The sequence below is a fragment of the Odocoileus virginianus genome, chromosome 4 (assembly GCF_023699985.2).
Source record: "Odocoileus virginianus isolate 20LAN1187 ecotype Illinois chromosome 4, Ovbor_1.2, whole genome shotgun sequence".
NCBI classification, from domain to species: domain Eukaryota; kingdom Metazoa; phylum Chordata; class Mammalia; order Artiodactyla; family Cervidae; genus Odocoileus; species Odocoileus virginianus.
Window position 1 is genome coordinate 90,987,802 of NC_069677.1, and position 25,444 is coordinate 91,013,245.

The 25,444-nt window shown below is 40.0% G+C and overlaps 1 protein-coding gene across 25 annotated transcripts in view; it reads right to left on the reverse strand.

Annotated features, from left to right (window-relative positions):
- The window catches only part of TBC1D5 (TBC1 domain family member 5), a 559,964-nt gene that overhangs the window by 349,742 nt on the left and 184,778 nt on the right, over positions 1 to 25,444 (reverse strand). Inside the window, exon 4 of one of the 25 annotated variants that reach the window (XM_070467033.1) lies at positions 16,778 to 16,903. The exons of 23 other annotated variants lie outside the window; for them this stretch is intronic. The gene's annotated coding sequence lies outside the window, so the exon portion shown is untranslated. Of the gene's footprint in view, positions 1 to 16,141; positions 16,571 to 16,777; positions 16,904 to 25,444 lie in introns of those variants that run through there. One more of the 25 variants, XM_070467045.1, reaches the window with a different exon arrangement.

Sequence of the window (25,444 nt, forward strand, 5' to 3'; positions counted from 1 at the left end):
CTTCTAAAATCAAGAGAATCATAACCAACAATTAGGAGTTCAGGAAGAATATTGAAAAGAAAAAACAACTGGACAATTACATTAAACTGATGATGAGATTAAGAACAAGGAAAAGAAATAAATGGCCACTCTGCATTAAGCATCAAATAAAATCAAATAATTCAGTCAAAAAACAAAAAGAACCCCTCTCTGGTACAAGCCTGGGAAGGCCCAAGGTGTCTGCAGAAGCACAGGTGTAACTGTGAGGGGGACCCTCTAAGAGTCCCGGTGGGTCTGACACTTAGCCCTTAGCTGTTAGTAAGTGACAGGGCGAGAAAATAAATTAAAAAAAAACTAAAACTAGCATTTTTAATTAAGTAATAGTAACTGCAAAAACATGGGGCTTCCCCGGTGGTTCAGCATAAAGGACTGCAAGTTCAATCCCTGGATCAGGAAGATTCCCTGGAGGAGGGTATGGCAACTCTAGTATTCTTGTCTGAAGAACCCCATGGACAGAGGAGTCTGGCAGGCTATGGTCTATAGGGTTGCAGAGTCGGACAGAACTGAAGTGACTTGACAGGCACACATGCATGCAATGGCAAAAATACAGCATTTATTAGGAAGCAGGCACTGGTGAGGCACCTGTTCATATAAACCTCCCACCTCCTTGGTGTGTCAGATGCTATTCATCATCCCCTTTGATGACTAGGCAACCACAGAAAAGACAGGGGACTTACAGTCACACAGCTGTTAGTGGCAAAACCATCTCAAATGATTTAACAATGGCTTAGTAAATGTTCCAAGAAAAATTAAACCAGGATTCATAGGATAAAAAGTTTTCTTTATTGCTATGTTAACTATAACAGACCTTTGGAGATACTGCAGGTTCAGTTCTAGACTACCGTAATAAAGAAAGTATCGCAATAGTCATACACAAATATTTTGGTTTCCCAGTGCGCTGAAAAATTATGTTCATGCTATACTGTACCCTATTAAATGAGTAATAGTACACCTGAAAAATGCACATACCTTAATTTAAAATACTTTATTACTAAAACAGGTTAACCATCAGCTGACAATACAAGGTTAACACAAACCCTCAAATTTATTAAAAATGCCATTATCTGCAAAGCACAGTAAAACAACGAATGCTTTTAATGCAAAGCATCCTAGTTTACTTTTCTCCCATGCAAGCTTTTCGAAGTCTAGAATTAGAAGTGCAACAGTCCCTTCATGGGTTGGGAAGATCCCCTGGAGAAGGGAACAGCGACCCACTCCAATATTCTGGCCTGGAGAACTCCATGGACTGTGTAGTCCATGGGGTCACGAAGAGTCGGACACGACTGAGCGACTTCCCCTCACTCACAGACACTTTACAGTTACACGTATCCTCCCAAATCCAATTTGAGAATAAATGAGTATCCAGTGAAAAAAGCAAATAACAAGTACACCAGGGATGCAGACATAGTTTACATATGCCTTAGCAAAATTATAATTTATGAATAAGTAACACTCGGGGCCTTTGGAGTCACTAGTAAGTTGCCGGAGTTTTGCATCATTGAACTCCCCAGTGCTGTGACTCCTCTGACCCCATCACTGCAGACCAAGTCAGATCACTGAGGGGAGCCAGCGGCTCAGAAGCCCCACCTGATCCTCTAACCAGAGCAGCTCCCTCCCCAGGTTTATTCACACCTCTTTCCCTTCTGAGGAGCCTTTCCCCACTCACTTTCCTAAATCCTAGACATCATCTGAATACCCACGTTCCCTTCCGTGGACCAAGGCAAGAAGTCATTTCTCCCTGCTCCTCCACAGCAGTATTTCCACCATAGGATGGACCACAGGTGCCAGGAGGACAATAGTAAGCAGTAATGCCAGGAGTTAGAATATGAAGAACTATGTTCTACCTTTTGGGCTTCCCTGGTAGCTCAGCTGGTAAAGAATCTGCCGGCAATGCAAGAGACCTCGGTTCAATTCCTGGGTCAGAAAGATCCCCTGGAGAGCATGGCAACCCATTCCACTATTCTTGCCTGGAGAATCCCCATGGACAGAGGAGCCTGGCAGGCGACAGTCCATAGAGTCACAGAGTCGGACTCGACTGACGGACTAAACACAGCGCAGCAGAATGTTTTCACTGCATGTGACGGACCACAGGCACCAGCAGGACAATATTAAGCAGTAAATGCTAAGAATCAGAATATGAAGGGCTATGTTCTGCCTTTTGGTCAACAGCGTTAGTATAGACTTTTCTTAAAGAGAGAAGGCATGTGACAGGAGACTTCAGTAGAGAGTAAACATTTTCTATTCAAGTTTCTGCTTCCCGTCTGTAGTGTGATCACTCCTAACCGCTAACGGTAGACTTGATCCCCCATTTACTCTGACAATACCCTTCCCTAACTGGTCTCACAGCTTCCGTTCCTTCTTGCTGTTGTCAACACTGTTGATTGTCTTTCCAACAAAATTCAAATTCTGTTTGGGCCACGTGCTCCTAGAGGTATTGGATGGTGGGGGTTGGGGAGGCAGAGAGAAATGGTCTAAGCTAATCATGATGGTCCCACTTCCTGTGCCAGACTGATTAGGATGAGTCGTTCAATGTGAATGGAAGCTGTCCAAGGGCTTCCATAAGTTTTCTCAATTACAAAGATGCATACTTTTTTTTCCATTTATTTTTATTAGTTGGCGGCTAATTACTTTACAATATTGCAGTGGTTTTTGCCATACACTGACATGAATCAGCCATGGATTTACATGTGTTCCCCATCCTGATCCCCTCTCCCGCCTCCCTTCCCATTCCGTCCCTCTGGGTCTTCCCAGTGCACTAGCCCTGAGCACTTGTCTCATGCAGACGAATGGATAAGGAAGCTGTGGTACATATACACCATGGAATATTACTCAGCCATTAAAAAGAACACATTTGAATCAGTTCTAATGAGATGGATGAAACTGGAGCCCATTATACAGAGTGAAGTAAGCCAGAAAGATAAACACAAATACAGTATACTAACACATATATATGGAATTTAAAAAGATGGTAAAGATGCATACTCTTAACCACAGTGAAGTAAACAACCTAGATTCACTGTACCTCATAGGTAGTAACAGAATCCTTACTGTATAACCCAACTTAGATTTCCTGTTATCACCAGATTTCACATCCTAGCATACCTACCTTCCTACAATCTATTACCACACAATATCCAATGTAATATTTTTACCAGTGTAAACTGTTTCACAACACACTTACATAAAATCCAAACTCTTGTAAAGAGGCCCTGAATCCAGACTCACACCTAAGCCGCTAACCCCACTCTCTCCTCCGACAGGATGCTTGGCCACACAGGACTGCTTTCTGTTCCTTGAGCAAGAATCCGACTCAGCACCACCTCAGGTCTCTGCACATCTCCCTTTCCTCTGCTGGGACACTGTGCCCCTTAGCACTGCTCAGACATGGGCTCAAGTCCAGGACAGCCGAGAGCTGCTCCTGGAGCACGTCTGAGTCACTGGGAAACCTTGTTGGTTCTTCAATATAAAGTCTGGACCACGATCACCTGGCCCCAGGTCTCTGCCAGCCCCACACAGACTGTTTCCTTTCCTGCAGGAGGGCCCCCTGTTTCCAGCTACAGTCCACTTCACTCACAGCAGCCTGAGTGACCCATCTAAGACAACTCAGTTCATGTCTCAGAACTTAGCGCTGGCTTCTCATCTCACTCAGAATAAAATAAAATACCCTCCCAGGACTCCGCAGGACCTTGCCCCAGCTACTGCGCCGAGCTCTTACCGGAAGCCCCCTGCACCTGACCCTCTGGCCTCCGGCCCTCACGGCCCCTTCGCAGCTTCTCGCGTGTGCTGGGCCGCTGCTTGCACTGGGCCTCTGTACTTCCCTCAGTCCCTAAACGCTTCCCTCGGGGGCCCATCCTCAGAGATGGCTCTCCGCACGCCTTTCAAACTCCTGCGCAAACGGCACCTTGGGTCTCAGGGGACCCACGACCAGGGGCCACCCTCAGCATACACCCTCCCTCCGTCCTCATCCCAGCAGTCAGTTTTCTTATAATACACATCACTACCTCACACAGCACAAACTTACTTGTATTTTGTTTACTATGCATTCCCCCCATTATAAGTCTATCAATGTCCCTGGTGGTCTAGTAGTTAAGAATCCATCCAGTAGTTAAGAATGCAGGGGACACCGGCTCTATCCCTGGCCCAGGACGATCCCCCATGCACGAGGCAGCTGGGCCCATGTGCCAAAGCTTCCGAGCCCGTGCTCCGCAGTCACCGAAGCCCACACGCCCTGCAGCCTGCACTCTGCAGCAGCAGAAGCCAGCACAGTGAGAAGCCCTCACAGGACGACTAGAGAAAGCCCACGGGCAGCAACAAAGACCCAGCACAGCCAATAAATAGATATTTTCTAAAAACATTTGAGAAGACAGAGCCCATTAAACAGACTAGAAATTAGAAAGATCTCTTTTCATGGCCATGCCCCAACCAGGGATCGAACCCCTGCCCCCTGCATTGGACTGCCAGGGAAGTCCTAGGAAGATCTTCTATGAAGAATTACCTTAAAGAAGCAAGGGCCTGTCCCTTTAGGTGAGAAGCAGCCTGAGACCCTGAGCTCTCTCCTGGGAAAACCCAGAGCAGCTGAACACACACTTAGTCTGCGATGCTGCTCAGGACCTGCTCAGAAACACGGCATGGGAAAGCAGAGCCCAAGCTCCTTGCAGACCAGCGGACTCTCGTATGCCCCTCCTTCACACACACACACACACACGCACGCACACACACACACACACACACTGTCCTCTGCCATCTGCACTCACCACCTCAGTAGCCAACTGTTACCTTTAACCTTACCGGTTGATGAGAAATGCTCCCCTTTCTCATTGAAGTCAGGGAAGACCAAAGACAGCAAGAAATCTGCATATTTGACCCAAGCTGTGATCCATGCTCTGTGAGTCAAGCCCATTCACTTACTGGAAAAATAACCCATGTCTTTTTCAGGGCTGAAGCCAGAAGGTTAGCTGCTAAACACACTAGTGCACTGGGTGATAACTGGCATAAGCCCTTGCATTTCAACTGTAAATGCTTAGACTTTGAGAAGTTTCTGAGAAACTAGTGACATGTTACTAACTGTTATGTAACATGCAAGCTAATCCCATAGATAAAAGTACCAGGTACAGGCCAGTGATGAGAATATGTCACAAACTCAGGTACGTGATTAATCAATTTAATGACGTTTCTGACAAAAGTTAACCTCTGGAATTTCTAAGTTTCCTTATATAAACTACAAAGAAAAAAACAGAATAGCATTTCAGTGATAAAAGTGGAATTTGAAAGTGTTTTAGGATAACATCTGGTTTACATTTGACATCAAATAGATGACATCTTGTGGCTAATCGTTTAAGTCAATTTTATTAAAAATACACACACACAAACACAAAGGTTGTTTGGTATACCCACAACTCTATATCTACTCTTATTTTTAAAGATGGCTTTACTTTTATTTCAACTATCCCTAGTAGTTTTAAATTCTAGCTAAAATATGGCATTTTGCAATGAAAGCCAATTCTGTTAATTTCATATAAGAACTATCTGCTGACTAACATGAAACTTAAACAAGATCACATGTGGGAACATATATCAAAGACTGCAGTGGAACCAAGGTTCTTTGTTGTAGTTTACTGACAATAATATTAAAATACTTTTTAAGATAGCACGTGACTGGCCTCTTTTTAATGTTATATTGATACTTCAACTAAATAAAAGTGGTGTGGCCTGTAAGGAGCCAGTGCGAATAGCCGGGAGGCAGGCAGGGAGCTGCAGGCAGAGGACCACGCTGTGTGTGGGAGGTCTCCAGGCAGGGGCCCAGGCCGCGGGCTCAGCTTGGGCGATGACCAGCTCGGAGGCAGGGCTTACAGACCACACGCTGTGTCCTGAGCTGTTCCCTAAGGGCCGGGGAAGCTGCCGAACAACTTCCGGAAAAGACGCGGAACTCGGGCTGCAGGTTCCCCACGTTGACTCTTCTGTAACTACGCCCACAGACTGCAACTCTCAAAACTCCCAGCACACGGCTTCTCTGCCTGGTGTTTCGTTCCTCACCTACTCTTCTTAACCAACTGCGACCTGGACCTCCCCGTTGGTGCTAACGGCAGCGAACCAGCCTGCCAATGACGGAGACTAAGAGACCCGGGTTTGATCCCTGGGTCGGGAGGGTCCCCTGGAGGAGGGCACAGAAACCCACTCCAGTATTCTAGCCTGAAGAATCCCATGGACAGAGGAGCCTGGTGGGCTATGGTCCAAAGGGTGGCAAAGAGTCAGAACGACTGGAAGGGCTTAGCACACATGTATCTTGTCCTTAAGATGCAGCTCAGAAGTCACCTTCCCCAACATCCCTCAGATGCCCATTTACCTTGCATATAACTCAACACTAACGTGAACTCTTCTTCAGGGTAACAGTCGTTCTCCACTATCTATTCTTTCTAAGGGTAGAGGATGTGCTCTATCCATCTATACTCCAAAGTACTAACATATACGCACCTGTAAACATCATTTATTCAGTGAGTCCACAAAACCAAGACACAACTTAGTATACAAAGATTAATTGTGTTATACTTGCTCCCACACGCAAGCATACAAACTGGAATTATTTAAAAGAGCCTCAGAGTAGGAACAAATACTGTCTTAAATTATACTGAGCTACAAGAACTGAGCTTTGCCCCATACTGTTTAATATGACCTAAAACACTCATTTAACAAATACATACTGAACACCTACTAGGGGCCAAATCCTTCAGCACTGATCACTGTGTCAAACACAAACTGAATAAGCAGTGAGCGTAATTCTATATACTACTTGGAGAATATCACCACTGTGATACTGCATGTTACAACAGCACTGAGATGTAATACTTTCAACCGTAACTTTGGACATTCTCACGTCAGATATCAAACTAGATTACTCAGAATGTTTTCTTTACACAAAATCGAAAACCTTTTTGAAATGTCAGCCTTGAACATCATAAAATTATACAAAGTGATGAGGAACCAAGCTTATAGTGCATATAAATATGAGAGCATATTAGACTGCATTTAATTACCAGTTCAAACAACAACCTGATCTAACCTTTGACAAGTAAAATAAATGTTCTGAATAATTTAACTAAATCAAACATTTGCTGTTAATGCTGCTAATTATAGTAAGAGCTGAAAAAAGAAGGGAGAGAAAGATGATGAAGGGAAGAGAAGGAGAGATGGAATCTTTTTCATTAAGGTTGAGATCTGCAACTATTCTTTGAAACATGATGTTTTTTTTCAATGAATTCAATTCACATAAAAGGGCAAACTCAATTGAGCAAAGCTGCTTTAGAAATCCTCAGAGCTGATCAGAGATCTCATTCTTTCAGCCAGTATACATCACAGTGGCAGGAGAACGGGGTCCAGATGAATCAGGGTGTAACTGCGCCCCTTCGTTCATGTGGCTCAGAGCTCACTGACAGGAAAGCTCAGGGAGTAGGCTGCAGACTAAGTGTTAATTAATTAACTGAAATAACGCAAGATAAAAACACAGATGCCCATTTAAATTTGAATTTTAGAAAAACAACAAGATAATATTTGGATCATGCTTATACTAAATGTATTCTTTATTTACCTGATTGTGCACCCTATATTTTATCTGACAACTCTAACAGTAGTAAGTGGAACATTTATGGGAAAATATGTGGTAAGTTCACTGTAGGAGTTCCAGAATTAAATGAGACCAAAACTCTCGAAAGTTGAGATTACAAAAGAACTCACTCTAAGGCAAAAAAAAAAAAACACATTTTTCCAGGGCTGCTCTCTGATTGGTAACGGGAAGACCAAAATATACTCCACAAATGGACATCCCCTAGGCCCCACCAGAACTTGATTTCCAATTGTCCTAAGAAAAGGGGCTATAAAGAAATACAATGATAAACAAATGAACAAACTTAACAGAAATCATCAGCTACTAAATAGCAGAAAAATGAAACTTAACAGTTCCTCTCAGGATCTTTGATATCCACATGTTGATGTAACTGTTCCATCTTTACCCAAAAGGTATGTGTACAAATAATTTCGGTATGTGTTCTAACACCAAAACCATTCAGATGTCCGTGTAAAAACACTGATACATATGCATAGCTTAAAATGTAAACACAAGGCTCTCAAAATGAGAATTAAAATGTTTAGTTTTCACTTTCATGAGGGGGAAAGTTTTAAGCACCGACAAAATGAAACATGGATAAAGAAGAAAGGTCTGAGAATTCCCGAGTGGTATATGGCTAAAACTGCACTCCCAATGAAAAGTGCCCGAGTTCAATCCCTGGTCAGGGAACTAGATTCCACAAGCTGCAACTAAGCATTTGCATGCCACAACTAAGAGCAGGTACAGTCAAATAAATTAAATAAATAAAAAAATAAATAAAATTTTAAAAAGAAGAGAGGGCTAATTATAAAGACAGAAGACAATATATAGCACTCACAAAATATACTGATGTGTATCACCACCACTAAAAAACTTCTCGAGACATTAATGCATACCAGGGCTTCCCTGGCAGCTCAGACAGTAAAGAACGTGCCTACAATGTGGGAGACCTGGGTTTGATCGCTGGGTCAGGAAGATCCCCTGGAGAATGGCATGGCAACTCTCTCCAGTATTCTTGCCTGGAGAATTCCATGGACAGAGTAGCCTGGCATGCTACAGTCCACGGGGTCACGAAGAGTCGGACGGACACGACTGAGCAACCAACACTCTCACTGTACTTTCAATGCATGCTAAAACACGACATGATTCCATGGACGCCATGTAGAGTGAATGAAGGCCTGAAAGGACTCACAGAAGGGTGTAATTAACAGAACTGCATGAATACACACGTAGTAACATGGGCACACAGGGACTACACAGGGCTACACAAACCCTGTCCCATCACCAGAGAAATACACCAGCAAAAACAGATGTCTCTTCTTTCTGTGTATATGCTTTAGGTAGAAGACTAGAGTAGGCTATCTCCAAAACCTCAGTGAATACCACAATAAAATGTTTAAAAGTACACTAAATTAGTACACAGTCATTTGAAATTACAATGTCATTTATATACTAATGGAGATAAGTAAGATATCTGAAGGCTCTGAAAATTGTTTAAGGCCTGGAAATGGTGTCCTAATTTCTAATGGGAATAAACAGGATCAAGCACTTTAAGTGTTATTATTACAAAGTAATTTTTTTCCTATAAAAAGAGGTTTTCAAAACCAAATAATCCTTTCCCTCCACAAACCCAAATATACTCACTTTTATGTAAGTACAATTTAACAAAGTCATCTTTAGCAAAGAAATGTTTTTATGCTATAACTTTTAAAATTATAAATATATATTTAAAATTTCTAGTAATTTAAATCCAACAAAATCAAGTAAAAGATTAAGATGGCCAATTATTTTTAATACAGTAGGAAAATTCTGCTGAAGTAGCGTATATTTCTAAGTTTTAACCAATTAGTTAAGTAAAGCCACTACATACTTAAATATGGTAACAAAATCTTAATTGGTCTAATACTGATTACATAGTTTAATTATAAAATATACCTGTGTGATCTACTGTCTTCCTATTTCAGAAACTAATATTTTACTTTATAATATGGATTATTTATATGCATAATATGGAACAACAGACTGGTTCCAAATAGGAAAAGGAGTACATCAAGGCTGTATATTGTCACCCTGCTTATTTATGCAGAGTACATCATGAGAAATGTGGGCTGGAGGAAACACAAGCTGGAATCAAGATTGCTGAGAGAATTATCAATAACCTCAGATATGCAGATGACACCACCCTTATGGCAGAAAGTGAAGAAGAACTAAAGAGCCTCTTGATGAAAGTGAAAAAGGAGAGTGAAAAAGTTGGCTTAAACTCAACATTCAGAAAACTAAGATCATGACATCCCGTCCCATCACTTCATGGCAAATAGATGGGGAGACGGTGGAAACAGTGTCAGATTTTATTTTGGGGGGCTCCCAAATCACTGCAGATGGTGACTGCAGTCATGAAATTAAAAGACACTTACTCCTTGGAAGGAAAGTTTTGAGCAACCTAGACAGCATGTTAAAAAGTAGAGACATTACTTTGCCAACAAAGGTCTGTCTAGTCAAGGCTATGGTTTTTCTGGTCATGTATGGATGTGAGAGTTGGACTATAAAGAAAGCTGAGCACAAAAGAATTGATGCTTTTGAACTGTGGTGTTAGAGAAGACTCTTGAGAGTCCCTTGGACTGCAAGGAGATCCAACCAGTCCATCCTGAAGGAGATCAGTCCTGGGTGTTCATTGGAAGGACTGATGCTGAAGCTGAAACTCCAAGAATTTAGCCATCTGATGTGAAGAGCTGACTCACTGAAAAAGACACTGATGCTGGGAAAGATTGAGGGGAGGAGGAGAAGGGGACGACAGAGGATGAGATGGTGGATGGCATCACCGACTCAATGGACATGGGTTTGGGTGGACTCCGGGAGTTGGTGATGGACAAGGAGGGCTGGCGTGCTGCGGTTCATGGGGTTGCAAAGAGTCGGACATGACTGAGGTGACTGAACTGAACTGAACTGACTTATATGTAGCACATACATCCCTTGGAGGAGCTTCCCAGGCGGCTTAACGGTAAAGAATCTGCCTGACAATGCAGGAGACACGGGTTCAATCCCTGGGTCGGGAAGATCCCCTAGAGAACAAAGTGGCAACCCACTCCAGTACTCTTGCTGGGAAATTCCATGGATAGAGGAGCCTGGTGGGCTAGTTGGGCACAACTTAGCAGCTAAAGCAACAACAATATCCTTTGAAACACCAACATTATACCTTACAGAATCTTTCCAGTGATTTACTGACAGAAAAGCCTTAGCAACAAAAGAAGAAGAGTACAAAAATATTACTACTAAAATTTAATATTGCACTTGGTGACTGAAATTCTTGATATGTTTCTTTAAACCACTTCACTTCACTACTAATTTTATTAAGTACTCTAAAGTCTGCACAAAATAGCAACTCTGAATCCATATGGCAGGGCACATACATGTATCTACAGTTGCATACACAGTCAAATATAAACACCAGTTGTGAAACAACCTGCATTAGAAGCAGGTTACTCGTAAGCTCATGCTTGTGCTCAGTTGCGTCTGACTCTGCAACCCCATGCACCCTACAGACAGAGGAGCCCACCAGGATCCTCTCTCTATGGGCTTTCCAGGCAAGAATACTGGAGTTGCCATTTCCTCCTCCAGGGGATCTTCCCAACCCAGGGGTCAAACCTGCATCTCCTGAATCTCCTGCATTGGCAGGTAGATTCTTTACCACCTGGGAAGCATGTTAACAAAAAACTAAATTTTAAAATAAATTTCAACTTTTAATGTATTCATATTTTGATAACAAATCTAGTAATTTCAGTAGACTTTAAAACTTGTAAAATGACATTTTATAAGTGAAATTGCTGGATCAAATCCTTAGCTCATCTAATAAAATATTGTCAAACTCTGATCCATAGTCACTGTACCAAATTATGTTTGATATGGGAGATTCTGTATTGGTATCAAAAGCCTTTCCTTTTTTTGTCAGTCTGAACGGTATGAAGTGGTGTCACACTGTGGTTTTAATCAGCATCACCTTGACTATCTGACAGAAAGACTTTCTATCTGCTGCAGTAGTCAGGGCACTCTAAAGAAACAGAACAAATAGGAAACTTTCTTTCCCTGCTCTTCCCTCTTCCTCTCTCTTCCACCTCTCCCAACTTTCCCCCACACCATCCCACGCAAATAAGGACATACAGAGATGGGGAATTCCCTGGCAGTCCAGCAGTTTACTGGCAAGTGCCTGGGTTCAATCCCTAGTTGGGGAACTAACATCCCATAAGCTGTGCAGCATGGCCAAAATCTTAAACAAATAAATGAGTGTCACTGAATATCTCTTTTTTACACACACACACACACACACACACATATACATAGAGAGAGACAGAGAGAGAGATTTATTATGAAGAAACTGGCTCTCATGATTAATGGAAACTAGAAAGTTCAATGATCAAAATGGGAAAGCAAGTGGACGATTCGGGAAGAGTCAATGGTCTAGCCTCTCAGACAGGAGGAGATAACGTTCCAGTCTGAAGGCAGGAAGGGATGTTGTAATATGAAGTCCAAATCATTGCACTACAGAATTCTTCTTGCTCATTAGAAAGGTCAGCTTTATGTTCTCGCCAGGCCTTCGACTGATTGGATGGGGCTCACCTACATTATAGAGGGCAATCTGCTTTCTGTCTATTTAAATATTAATTTCATCCAAAACACCCCCACCAAAACACCCAAAATAATGTCTGAGCAAACACCTGGGTACCCCATGGCCCAGTCAACTTGTCAAATAAAATTAATCATTCATATCTCTTTACTGGCCATTTGGGTCTCTTTATCAGAGTGCTATCATATCTTTTGACCAGTTTTCAACTGGGTTGTCTTTTGCTTAGTGATTTATAGGATTTTTCTTTTAATCATGGCTATTTAATAATCCTAACACTGTACTGAAAGACAAAAGAATAATGCATAATATATTATTATTCAGGTACACTTTAAATGATACCCATGTGCTGAATATATTGCAGGACACATTCTTTTAAAAAAAAATGATTTAAAGAAAACCACGTTTTCTCTGTGTACAATGAACAATAGATTATGATCCCAAATAAGAAAGAAACAAAAATGATTATGATAATACTTCGTTCAACATCTTTCTCTGTGCTAAGAAATATTTGCAGATTACTAATATTTAACAGAAAGCTTAATTAAATGCCAGGCACTGTGCTTTATGTTATTATGCCATTCAATCTTTTCAGCAATCTTATCAAAAAGATGGTATTATTGTACAGGTGGGTACTGACGCTCGCAGGTTAAAGAGCTCAGCCCAAGGTCACACACTGGGTGGCTGGGACATGATTCAAACGTCTTTAGAAATCCACTGCAAGACGTCCCTCCTGTCTTCCCACCATGTACAATGGCACCAGGAAAAGAACATATGGGAATAAAGGACGAAAACAGGCAACATCACTGCTATTCTGACACTAACAATCTATCAGGAGGAGACAGACAAACCTATAATAAAAGACAGAAAGTCACAGCAGAGGAGATGTATTAGAAGACCTCTAACTCTGTGAAGCCAAGGGATAATTACAAGGGACTAAAAAGACTTCATGGAGAAAGTGAACTTATCCAGGACAGGCTCTCAAAGAAGAGTAACATCTTGATGATAGGCAGGGAGAGCTGAGGAGAGGTCAACACAACAAAGACTGTCCCAGGGGCAGCAAATGAACAGAAAAATAATAAATGCTGAGGGCCACAAAAGGGGAATCTGCAATGAGGAAAAGGCAGCTGGAAAACAGACATGGAGTATTATATCACATGAAATGCAATTTATTAACAATAAAGCTTTATATTTAAATAGCACTTTGCACTTTACAAAAACTTTACACGTACCATATGATCTCAACAGGAGTGATACTGTCCTTGAAGGGATGAAAATTGGCTACTGGGGTACGGCTGGAGAGAAATCTTAGACATTACAATGGCTTATGGCCCACCAAGAGACCACAGAAGATAAAAAGATATACAGTGTATCCGTGTACATCTGTGGTATTAAAACATCACTGGGAAAGGGAGAGGATTAGGGGAACATTGTTTAAAAGTTTTTTTAGGAAAGCAACAATGAAAAAACATGGTTGACAAACACTAACTTACTTGATCATCTCAACCATTTACTGAGGAAGAAGGGTAACTGTCCTCTTTTTAAAAAAAAGTATGAGAAAAATAAAACTGGAAGAGTTAAATGAACGAGTAACAGTGAGCATTGAGTAGTTCCAGCAAAATGAAATGTTACTGTGTATCTGAATGTATGTGCATGTAACATAAAATAATGTGCAACCTCACTCATAATTAAAGAAATGTCAACTAAAAAAATTAGATGTAATTCTCATCAAATTTGCCAAATAAAAAAAAGGTGGATAATACCTAGTGTTGATAAGGATGTGGAGAAATATGCATTTTGATTTTGATTAACTTGATTATAGAAGCACAAATTTCTGAAAAGCAATCTGGCAACAACTATCAAAATTATAAATGTGTATGCCCTTTGGTTCAGTAATGCCACTGTGACGAATTTATCCTACTGACATGCCCTCCAGCCAAATCCATGCAGAAAGATGTTGACTGTAATACCCCAAAACTATAAACAACCTAACTATCCATCGATAAAGAATTGGTTTTATAAATTTTGGTAACCCAGAAATGGAATAACACAAAAGCATTAGGAGTATAAATTCACTGATAAAGAAAATATACAAAGGATACTGAAGTCAGCAAGTAGCAGAATATATACAACATGACTCCTTATTTTGAAAATATATATAAATATAAGCTCACTATGCTTGAGGAAAGATTTTACAGTTTAGATCCCTGGGTATGCTTTAAAAAATTATAACATGAGGACACACCTTATAAGAAATATTTGCTTATGAAAACATTAAAATGACTCATTCAAATTCATACAATTGGAAGGCAGAGCAATTAATAAAATCCTATTCTTTCGACCCATAACCACTTTATATTTCATATTACTTCAATAAGGTAATGTCTGTGGTTGCATAATGTCTATTGAAATATAAATACACCTAACAACAACTTGCCGGGAGAAATATCAATAACCTCAGATATGCAGATGACACCACCCTTTTAGCAGAAACTGAAAAAGAACTAAAGAGCCTCTTGATGAAAGATAAAGAGGAGAGTGAAAAAGTTGGCTTAAACTCAACATTCAGAAAACTAAGATCATGGCATCTGGTCCCATCACTTCATGGGAAATAGATAGGGAGACAGTGGTAACAGTGTCAGACTTTATTTTTTGGGGCTCCCAAATCACTGCAGATGGTGACTGCAGCCATGAAATTAAAAGACGCTTACTCCTTGGAAGGAAAGTTATGACCAAGTTAGATAGCATATTAAAAAGCAGAGACATTACTTTGCCAACAAAGGTCTGTCTAGTCAAGGCTATGGTTTTTCCAGTGGTCATGTATGGATGTGAGAGTTGGACTGTGAAGAAAGCTGAGCACCGAAAAATTGATGCTTTTGAACTGTGGTGTTGGAGAAGACTCTTGAGAGTCCCTTGGACTGCAAGGAGATCCAACCAGTCCATCCTAAAGGAGATCAGTCCTGGGTGTTCATTGGAAGGACTGATCCTGAAGCTGAAACTCTAATACTTTGGCCACCTCATGCAAAGAGCTGACTCATTGGAAAAGACCCTGATGCTGGGAGGCATTGGGTGCAGGAGGAGAAGGGGACGACAGAGGATGAGATGGCTGGATGGCATCACCGACTCAATGGGCATGAGTTTGAGTAAACTTCAGGAGTTGGTGATGGACAGGGAGGCCTGGTGTGCTGCGATTCATGGGGCCACAAACGGTCGGACACGACTGAGCGACTGAACAGAACTGAACTGAACTCTTCTCCATACCTTTCCTAACCTATCCATATCTACCTCTAATCTTCATGTCTTTTCATCCTCTAAAGATATCCAGGGTTTTCCTTCCTGTCTCTATTTCTTTGGACCACTAGCCTTGGTCAGGGAAACCTATCCCAATCCATTGCTCTCTCTCTGAAACCTTTCTTTTTCTTTTTCACTCCTCTATTCTCATGACCTAACAAAGAACAGACAGTACATATTGTCAAACTAATGAATAAATATTCATCAGACCAGATGCCACTAATCACTTCTCAAAGTTCATCTCAAATGTTCAATTCTCTCTGAAATGTTTCTTAACTCCTTTTTATTCAATTTTAAACTTCTGAATTGAATAAATTCAGAAATCTGATCATGTTAAAGTCAACCCCATATTTGTACTTCAAATAAAAAATATATATAGTAAGCAAAACAGAAGGTTTCCTGAAAGGAGAAGAAGAGCCCCTCAGCACACATCAGCACCCGCTGCACCGCTCCTGCAAAGCGAGGCCTTCCCTCGGCCACTGCTGACACCAGGACCACGTCAGGGTTCCAGGCTCAAACTGAGGAAGAGCCTGTCCTAATTACCTGACCTAGACTCTCCCTGCCCTGGTACTCTCAGTGTGAAAGTGGGAAATACACACCTCACAGGCTCTGTGAGGATTAAACGGATGATCCTGGAGGACTGACGACACCTGAGGCGTTCGTGGCCGGCACTCGGTACTTCTGTGATTACCATCACTGTCACTCAGTCACTGGACACACTCACCCCGTTAGGGGTCAGAACAAGACAGGAAACAGCACGGCTCTTAGAGCTCAAAGACACAAATCCTTTGAGTGTCCCTTTAGGTTCGCTCACTACCTCACACATGAACTCAGATTTCACGTCACGTCTTCCCAACGTGTCTCTCGAGAAAGGAGGGGAGGCAGTGAGCAGAAACTGGAGGAAGCAGGTCAGCAAAGGTGTGACACACATTCAGCTGAATAAACGCCTGCTGAATCCTCGCGAGGGCCAGAGGCAGGGCTGGGAGACAGCCAGTTCCTGGTAAACAAGGCAGCAGGGGTCTCTGTCTTCAGAGAACTTATATTCCAGGTGAAGACAAGCACTGAATCACGGATCAGATGCAGCTCACATGCCAGCAGGGTCTTGCTATGAGGAAAACGTAAAGAAGATGAGGCGACAGAGTGACAGGGAAGGACGTGGAGTCTACGTGGGAGCTGGCAGCTGATGTGAGGACCTGTAGTCTTAGCAGACCGCAACCGCAGAGTACAGAACTCACCAGGAGCAGGTGTATGAATACGCACTGTATCTCAGACTCCAAATACAGCCACAGGAGCTCCTGAGGGCGGGTGGTTGTAAGTAAGCTCATCAGCAACAGCGAAGAATCAAGAGCTCACTTCTCTCTCTTTAGAGGAAATGGTGGCAATTCAGATTAAAGGAACAAGAAAAGAAGTACAATATTTTAAAAGGAACAAGCTTGGGAATTAACGCTTCCTCTCACAGCCTTCCATTCCTTAGTTCCCAAAGGTATTCTTGCATATTTCAATATCTGGCATAAAATATCATGCATCAGCCAAATCTCTTACTTGGAATACCTGTATTTTCTTGGAAACTAAGTGAACAAAAGTCTCATCCAATTATTTACCTAAGTTCAAAAACATACTCAATTTTTTCTGAAGTAAGCTTATTTTCTACATTCCAATAATACCTAAATCTGTTTTTTCCTTACAATTAAAAGATAACATATTTAAGACATAGCACTAGCTTATCTGACCTATTAAGGTCAATATGTAAAGAAAGCAAAATACCAAAGCTGGAAAGCAAATTTAAAAGTATAAATATCATAAATTAAATCCAAGGCCTTGAGCTGTTTTTGAGTAAATAACAACTGTTGAAGGTCAGGAGCTCCTAGCCCAGTGTCTGGCGTATCAAGTCCAGGTAAGAATACTAAAGAAGGGGAAAAGCACACGGATGGGCTGGGAAAGGGAAACCCTGAGACCGCCTCACCCCACCTCGGCTTCAAGAGGCATAACGGCAACGCACAACTAAGCCTCTTCCTTCACTGGTGGAAAATATTGCCCTTCCTAAAAAAGATTTTAGTCAGAAACTGCTAATGGTACGTGTGGACTTAAATTTATTAACAGTGCAGTATGGCAGAGAGCTTGTATATTATCTGATACGCCAGCAGGCCCTTAACAGTTATCAGCCCTCTCAGCTCTGAATGCAAATAACAAAAATATTTTAGTCAGCTCTAGAAATGCTTCTGGATTTTGGTCTCATATAGTATTATGCTTATAAAATTGTACTTTCATATCCAGAACAATTCATAAAGCAGATAAATCTATAAATTTAGGAACTGAGGAATGCGTGTTTCTGTCTTTCCGCCACCATAACACACACGCACGCACACAAACACCCACACCCACACTCACGCCAAGTTTACTTCACAGTGAAGTGCCCTTACAAAATGGAACTTGTAAAGTACGATACTAACTTTTGCCTAGATAACCAAGATCAACACTGTATTTTCCTTAAACCCATGGTGAAGTTTTCCACAGCAGTGGAGAGGGGAAGCAGAGGCTAGTATACAGACTCTCATCCCTAAAGAAACAGAGCAAGAAAGTGGAAGATGGAAATGAAAGCTCCTTATTCTAGAATTGGTACCAGTGCACAGAATTAAATAGCGTGCTTTAGACCTTTTCCGTTTTTCAGGATACTAGAGCATTATTTCTAACACTCTAGGTGAAATTACTCAAAAATGTCCACATTCTCATTAATGGAAAGCCAACTTGATGCATAAGAGATATCTCTTAGGACAGAGACATGTGTCCTATCTAAACCTTAATAAATGTATATGGATATAGGTCAACAGCTAAGGAAAATTTAACTAGAACAGAAAATCTGATTCAGATTCAAATTAACATCTTCCCCTTGCCCCTTCCTTCTGGCAGTACTTGCAAAACCTGTAGCAATAAACTATCACTTCATTATCTTCCCACAAGACACTGGTTTTCTCTAACACTTCAGGATGCTTCTGAGATGGCGTATCTGACATAACACCTCCAAATCTCTCCCGAGTTTAACAAGATAAAGGGAAGAAAGAGAGTAGACACGGCTGGTGTTACAAGCGTGAGAACGCAGACCTTCATGAACATTCAAATGATCTGTAGAGCTCAAACCCTTTTCACTACTTCCCAGCATCTGACATGTTCTGAGCTCTCCCTTTAAAGTAATTATTACACTGTAGGGTCATTCATTGTGTTAACTGATGACAATCACTAACTGATGGTAGAAGAACTAGTCTCAACATAGTAATTTAAAAAATGGTAGTTGTTTTAATGATTTTTGTTTAATCAAATAAAGTTGAGTAATCAAAGGTGGTTTTCGGAAAAGCCTATTTTTATTTTTTTTTACCTAAAAAGAATCCCTCAAAGAAGACATAAACAGTTAAGTTTCCAATTCAACTACTTAGTATCAAACTTGCCTGGCTGTGTAAGAGCATAACATTTAAGCTTTCTTCAAGGATGGTATTATAATAAAGATGTAATTGATCTGATCTTCCTGCTTTGCAATAATACCCAGAAACATGTGTAGTAACCTACATGCAAAAACATGCAAGACTTTTAGGGATGAGCCATGAATTAGATCTACACATCAGGAAGTTCACCTATTTCTCCCCAACCATATCCGCTCACAAGGCCATCTCCAGACAAATGTGTATCATTGCTTCTCCAATGTCTGTGGACCTGGGTACAAGCGTGCAGAGGGCAGGAACTGGCCCACACACCACACTCCCATGGCCCCGGGCATGGCGACATTTGCACGTGACACTCACTACATCCTAGCTGAAAGGCATTTGACAATACAATTGCTAAAATCCAATGTTCACCCTGCATGTGAAATCTTGTGCCTCGTACCTTATGATTTCAGCAGCGCCATGTGTGCTGTGATAGTTAAGGGCCTGTCAGTGTTTCCATTATAAACTCTGGTTTTCAGAGGTTTGTATCTTGGCCTATAAAAATAGATTCCGGTCTGTAACTTGGCATAGAAAGTACTGGTATCAGCCCAAGAGAACATTTTTTGTTCCAATGATTAAAATAAAAATCTGTTTAGTAGTTTTAAGTTAAGAGAGTGTTAAAAGGGGGGGGCGGGTGGGGAAGTATAGAATGTTTTTAAAAACACCACCAAAAACCCAGGGCTCTGTGTCTCACTCACTGCCTCATTTTAGACTGTGAAACGATTAACACAATATAAACCAATGATACTGAGTAAATGAAAAAACCTGAAAAGAGTTTAATTAAGAACTATGGTAGATACCAAAAGAAAAGTCATAAAATTTTAAGCAACTACAAATGTAGTATCTCAAATAATTCTCACATTTAAAAATTGTCCAAGTACTCCTGACAGTAAACCGAAACTATTTCAAAGATGTTTTTCTAGATATATAAAAATTACTTTTTAATGAATCACTAACTGTAGATTTACTTCAGATTAGAGGAGACAATCATCAATCCTCTCTTCAATTTATGCAATAAGACATTTCTAAAACATATTTTAACTTATATGTAAAACTGAAGTAGTCTTATATACCGTTTGTTAAAAACTATCTTTAAGTTTTTGGGGTATTTTTTCAGCATAACATAGATCTGTCTCCTTCAAAAATATAACTGTCATGTAACACTACTGCATCTTAAAAAACACGTTTCTGCAGTAATAGCTTCTGTCTGATAAAGGAGGGTTAGCACTGGGATAACTACCACGGGGGGCAACGTGGAAACAGCTATCAAAATGATGAGTGTGTATATAAACACGTACTTACTCTTTGACCTTGAAATAAATTCTTAGGAAATTATTCTGTGAATATACTGTAATATGTGGGAAACTATATAGCTGTAACTTAAACACACAATAATATTTCTCACAGAATTTTTAAAATAGCAAAATGGTGAAACCAACATAAATGTCCATCAAAAGGGGACCTGTTAAATAAGTTACTGTAAAGGCATGCAGTGGTATTACTATATCGCTATTTAAAAAGAGGAGGACAAAAGAAGGGTATATTGATATAGAAAGACTTCCAAGTTATAAGTAAAAATAGCAAAGGTACAATGTTACTACCTGTAGAAGGAGAAAAAGAGAGAGAGGAACATACGTACATGTATACATGCATACACACACACACACACACACACACATATATATATATTTAAAGAGAGCTGAATTTGCTTTTGCAAACATAAAACATTTCTAAACCAACAACAGAGATGAATGGTTTCCCACAAAAACAATGTAATAATTTTGAATGGTATTCCTAATCAAAATCTCAGTATCAGATAATATAACCAAAATAACAGTGGGAAAAAAAAAAACTCTAAGCTCTTTAAAAACAATAATAAAATTAGGTATTATTCCTATATTCAGCCCAGTGGTCCTCAAATGTTGATGTATAGCAGAATCACCCAAGGTCTCATTAAACAAAGATCCCTGGACTCTATCCTCAAAATTCCTGGTTAATACCTAAGGCTGAGCTGCTGGTCCAGGGACCATATCTTGACAATCTCTCTTCTAGATAAATGACTACCTGTTCAAAGTTGTAGGTAAACGCCCACCCGGTGCAACATTATAATCTAGTTATTGTCAATAATATTTCAAAACTAATGCTTGTTTTCTTAAAACTTAAGAAGTCTGGATGGTGAGGGTGGATGATTATTGAGAGTATCCTAAGCAAGGGGAAAGGAGTGATAAGGAGTTTAGTTCTCCTGCACTTTTGAAACTCAGCCTTTCATCTCCATTTCTGCCACAGATGGAAACCAGTACAATGACTGAAAATATAAATTGAAAAATAATTAAATAAAATAATAAAATATACTGAGGTGAAAATTACATCACATGGTAATCAGACAGGGACATATAACTGTGGGTCCCTACCCGACATATTTATTTTCACTTGTGACTGCATCTGTTTTTTGATTAGTCAGTATGTATCATTAGCCACTGACAGGTAAAGGCTATCAACTTCAAACAGAGGTGTCAGGGGTTGCATTAGGACCCATCAACACTTACATGTTTAAATCCTAACCCCAGGGCCTCAGCTGTGGCCTTGTTTGGTGACACAGTAAAAAGTATGTGATCAAGGTGACCCCAGGTAACACCACTGGAGTTCTTCTGGAAAGAGGAAATGCAGCCCCAGGAAGAGGGAGGACGATGTGAAGACACAGGAAGAAGGTGGTCATCCACAACCCTAGGAGAGAGGCCGGAGCAGACCTCCCCGCCCCCAGGAGCCCGAGCCGCTAATGACAACTTGACCTCTGACCTCTTGCCTCCAGAACTGGGAGACAGCTCCACCTGCTCCGTGACACCGTGTCATGGCCGCCCCAGCAGACCAATACAAGTGCTTTCAGATTATTTATTGTGTTTTTCACTTTAGAAGTTGAATGACTACCGTGACAAAGTACGTGTCACATGTTGAGATCACAAAAATGATTAATATTATCACTTGAGATGACATAAATGTTCACGATTCATATTAATTAGATTTCAGCAGTTCTATTCAGAGTTTACTGATTCAATGAGTCACCAACAAAAGGAAAGAGACACCAGCTCTGAATTCTGCTTCCTTCCTACTGTCAACCACAGCGCCTTCTGACCGGCCCCTCCAGCCCCGCATCCGCCCGACAGGCAGCGTCCTTCCTGACAGCACCCTTCACGCAATTCCCCTGAGCAAAATGTTTCCATAAATATCATACAAGAACATTCGCTTTTTCCCATTTCAAGTTCTAGTCAATCACACCTCCCAACAGACACAACCTTAGACAAGCTACTTAAAATCATTGATTCAGTCTGCACCTAGAAACCTGAAATGTGTTTAAAAGAACAAGCAATCACTTATTATGAACAAGAGGGGCAGTAACAGAATAAAGCATCATGTAACACACTTGTGCATGCCTATTCTCTTTCAAATAACCCCTCAGTAAGGAGAGCAAAGGACTAACTATCTCAAATTTTGAAGCAGTGAGGGTACAAAGTGACTGGTGTTCTTGATCTGCGGACACCTCATAAAATGCCCTCAGCTATCATGGAAACCCTATTTCTGTATTCAAAGCTTGTATGTAAACTTCTCCTGAGGGGCTTATATCTTACATAACCTTCACTTTACATTGTGCATCAGGGTTACAAACATGGCCACAATTATAAACTTAACTTTGAATTTCCTGTCATTGTATTACCAAATGTCTCAACTGCAGAACTGCTATCCATTTGTTTCATCTTTATAAAAACAAACAGCATTCAATTATCAGAGAAAAATAACTGTTTGTACAAATTTTTCTCTAGCATCTATGCTCCTTTCTCCGTTCCTCTCAGGGTTCACTTACAGGATTTAAGAATCCAACCAAGCTGCCGACCAGGCTGCCGATAAACCTCTATTATGTTACAAGTAAATAAATTCACTAGGTAAATAAATTTCACATCTTCAAAAATTATTAAAGACTATTCTTGGCCCCTTTATACATACTACTTGAATGCTACTATTTCTTTCAGGCCCCAGACAGAACATCTCTTATTAGTCCTACAATTAAATGATTCAGCAACCAGCCACACTGTCTTTGCCTTTTAACAGTTCCAATCAGTAGCAGATCTAGGTGTAATCAACAGCAGCAGGGGGCTTTGGGAAGCAAAACAAAACAAAAACAGTAGGAATCTTTACTGGAATACAGTAATTGATACAAGGGAACATTATAGCCTATTTTAATCCAAGTTAATCTAAGATATTAGAGTCTGATTTTATAATCAGAAGTGAAATAAGCAGGGCAACTTTTGAGTATATGAACACAGAACAAATTTCAAACAGTTAATAAGGTTAAAATAAAAGGGGACTGTTCTCAAAATGAATCTTCTTAGCCTCAGAAGGGTCATTACTTCTGTTCTGGTTACTTAGCACCCACTTAGCTGATAAATTAAAGCCCTCCTTACCTCCTACTGTTATCATGCCTAACCAATTTCATATCATATACTTATAAAAATCCAAGCATCTCAGAGAGTAACTGGCAATGCTCTTACTTCTCCTAAGACATGCTTAAAATTTTACCAACATCAGGACAGTCTTAAAATGTAATTTAGCAAAATGTTCTCTTTTCTTTCATTTTCCTATTTTTGATTCCCTAGCCTAGAGTATAGGGATGATAGCTCAGTGCTGCAGCTGATGCAGGTAGCACGGTGATTTATTTACATGAAAAATCCAAAGCCAATGGTGGTATGATGGGATGGCTACAAATTTTAACTCTACAAAAATTCACAAATGGAAATGTTACCATAGTAACTACCTGATCATTGCACATGAGGTTAGCTGATTTCATGATCTAATTCTATAGCTGTTTATTGCAATATGTGCAATGAGACGTCTACGACACTTCAATTCTCCTATTTCCTTACTCTGCTCTGAAGAACAAGACGTGAGGGATGTGGCTGACACATTTACAATCTTGTCCAATTTTCCTTTACTTCTTTCAAATCTTTCAAAACATGAAACAGTTTAAAAAAAATTAGTTGGCTAACGTTTAAAACATCTAACTGCAGAATTCTACATAGGACATGTTCCAACTCAGAATGGTAGAATTTCACGTGGCAGGAAACCAGTGTACCTGATGGCAAGCATTTCTCTTTCTGAAAATGTCTCCAAAGTTGTCAGCAACTCTCTCGCCTACAGTGCTTTTACCTCAAAAAGCAGTGTCTGTATTGTAAAAGGAAAAGACAAAAACAAAAACACATTGTGCATCCTCCACCCAGAGAGCACATGGATACAAGTGTAAATAAAAACCATTATCAGCAAATTGACGTTTGTCTTGAAAAGGTGCTTTTAATAACAATCTTTCTAGACTTCTTATAGCTACTGTTCAGGAAGAAAATGCATTAGACATAAACATGGCAGGCAAAACAGTACAGGATGTTGATACTATTTGTTCCTCCCTGTAGCAAAAAAAGTCACTTTATGATTAAAGCTCAAATTATAAAACTAATTCACACTGAAAAATAATAAAGCCATCCATTTATTAGGGTTTACAGAATAGAGGATATATGTGCATTAGAGAAACTATAAGATATATATTTTTAAAATAATTTTCTTAGCCCTTTGAAGTATAAATTCTTAGGTAAATCTGAAGGGAATTTTCAAAAACTTCTCAATTATTCTACTGAAAATTATTTCCAACAGCATTGAGTAACTTTTGTTATCAATTTTAACCATTTCCAAGAAAGTGTTATTTTTAAAACACTTGTATCAAATGGAAATTTCTCTTCCATATCTAGTTGGTATCATTTGATCAAAACAAAAGCAGGTATCTCTTCATTTTCCCATTCAGTGAAGTTCACTACTAGTCATAAGACATTTAAAAGTAAAGTTATCTAAAAACTAGTTCTTATTAATTTTAGTGGTTTTTGTCCCTTGATAAACAAATGAACAAAAACACAGAGGTTAACTGACTAGGAGAAAAAGCTTAAAATATTTATTAATCACACTATAATTATTCAACAAATATGCAACAAGCTGGACTTTCCTCTCCCATATAGTATTTCAATATGAATACTTTACTAATATCCTTTTGAAACTAGACTGTCACATAAAACAAAGAATTAATCCATTTAATTTTATTCCCAACCTCTACAGGTTTTTCTCAAACATCCTGTGAAATAATCTAAAGTCAAGGAAGCTGACCTCAGAAATATTATGTAGAATGATTTTTTAAATGCAATTATGACATATTATCAAATCAAGTCTCTTAAATCACTGAGTTCTCTCTTTTTATGTGATTTGTACTAAGCAAGCATTTCAAATTGTTTTACTACAATGAACATGCTTTAAGTCGCTAAAACTCAGGGTTAACAGTGGATCATTTAGGCATGCTCACTTCCGTTGTCTCAATGGTCTCTATCTGCAGTGAAGTTTACTTTA